Source organism: Propithecus coquereli, unplaced genomic scaffold (genome assembly GCF_000956105.1).
Source record: "Propithecus coquereli isolate 6110/MARCELLA unplaced genomic scaffold, Pcoq_1.0 Scaffold24, whole genome shotgun sequence".
Lineage (NCBI taxonomy): Eukaryota > Metazoa > Chordata > Mammalia > Primates > Indriidae > Propithecus > Propithecus coquereli.
Window position 1 is genome coordinate 5,305,156 of NW_012147952.1, and position 2,278 is coordinate 5,307,433.

The window sequence follows — 2,278 nt, forward strand, 5'->3', positions numbered from 1 at the left end:
GAATACATGTATGTATTTGGATTACCTCCATGGGAATAAATTATTTCCCCAAAAACCCATGTTGAAAAGAAAGAAAGGGCTCTTTATATTTTCAAATAGCAGAGACTAAGGGAGCTTTTAGTGAAAATTTTGCTTTTGTCTCCAGATTTCAATTTTGTTAAAAATGATAATAATTATGGTCATTTTAGAGAGATTGTTGGGACTAATATGGCAGTAATGTTGCTTCTCATTCCTTTACTATGTTGTATTTACCTTATGTGCAAGGCACTACTTTATATTTTGACCCCATATTAGGATAATCACAGACCTTAGCCCATAAGATCTTTGGTATACCTATGTGAAGATCATGGCCCTAATTTATCAGCAGAAACATATAGTTGTTTGGAAACAGACATGGGTTTTTGCTAACTTATCAGCACCCTTCCTCTTGGTTCCTATGGTGGGTAGTGACATGCAGTGAAATGATTGCTCAGGCCTGGCTTGTGGCCAGGGAACACAGGGAAGTGACAGGTCACAGAGAGCAAACCAGTGATCTTGGAATCATGAGTAAAATGTCCAAACCAACTGAGCCACAGAAGAATGAATTTCTAAATGCCTTAAATACCAACAGCTCAGCTAAGATTCAACTCTCTGTTAGTATGTGCCATAGTCATATCACATTGCAGTGACACTTTTCAAACTGCAAAGAGTTCATATGTGATTTTGAAGCCATGTGATGTTATGGGGAAAACTTTCAGATCTTTGAAGTTTTGGGAGTTCAAAGGCTCAGGTCTTCTCTGAGCTCTGTCATCAACTGACTTTTGGTCCTCAACTAGAACATTCATATCTCTGGATTCACCTTCCCCCATCTGTCAAATAAGGTCATCATTGGGCTTATCTTTAATATTCCTTCCAGCACTAATATTCGATGATTTGATAATTCTAAGAACTTCCCTTTTTTGGATAGACCTGTAGGATAGAAATGATAGTAAAACTGAGTAAAAATTAAACCAAAACCCTCTGCCATTTTTAGCCTGGTAAGAATTACTGACTTGCACAAAGAGAACTAATCAAGCTTCACTGGAGCTCTTGATCCTGAGTGAATCCGCTGCATCACGTTTTTACCTCTGACGTTTATCTCTAATGAGATTAAAAAGAACAGGATGAATCTGTGGTGACACAGAGCCAGCAATGTAAAGATTGATCCACATGGAGGGCTAAGGAAAGTGGGTCTAACCAAGCTTAAAGGGACGTTTACAAAAACCAGCAAACTATTAATACTTCAAAATGAGATTCCTTTTTGGCTTATTCTACTGATAATGGTGGTAAGGTAATCTTTGGCTTGTTGAAACCATTGTCCATTTAGCTATTAAGCCCTGATTTATGTCCTAATAAAATAAATCTCTTCTTAGGAGTTCTATTTGGTACATGTGGAGGGGTTTGTCCTCCTCGTTTTAAGCCACTGTAGCCATTCACTTCATAAGGGATTGGTTCTATAAGCTGCATTTGTCAGTCTTCCAAATACCAACATGCAAAGCTTAATCTTTTTGAGATTGTTTATGCCAGCAACTGCCAATTCATCTCCCACTTGCATACAACATCCACACAAAGCCACTGGTCTTTTCAATTCTACCAGAGTGGTAAAACTGAACGGAATGGAGCCAGCAGAAAAAATAATCCAGCTTCAAATACAGGGTTTGTGATTATGGAGCTGAGAAGTCCCATGACAGGCCATCTGCAAACTGGAGACCCTAGGATGCCAGTAGAGTGGCTTAGTCCAAGTCAGAAAGCTTCAAAACCAGAGACACTGATGGTGTAATTCTTAGTCTGAGGCCAAAAGTCTGAGAACTGAGGGAGCTGCTGGTGTAGGCCTAGGTCTCAAGGCCAGAGAGCCTGGAGTTCTAATGTCTAAGGGCAGGAGGAGGAGGAGGAGAGAGAGAGGAAATCCTTTTTTCTCTAGGAGAAAGAGCAACAAAATCCTTTTTTGTCCTTTTTTGTGCTATCCTGGCTTCCAGGCCAATTGGATAGTTAATTTCCTTTCTCTGTAAGGACACCAGTCATACATGGTTAGGACCCACTTCAACGAGCTCATTTAATAACAATTACCTCTTTAAAGGCCTTACCTCTGAATGCAGTCACATTTTGAGGTAAAGGGTGTTAGGTCTTCAACATATGAAATTTGTGGGCATGCAATTGAACCCCTAACAGAGACCTTTTGTCGATGTAGTAGAAAATGGTGAAGTCCTTCATATGTAATTGCTGACAGTTTACTTTAAATACCTTGACTTGTAAGAAAGCA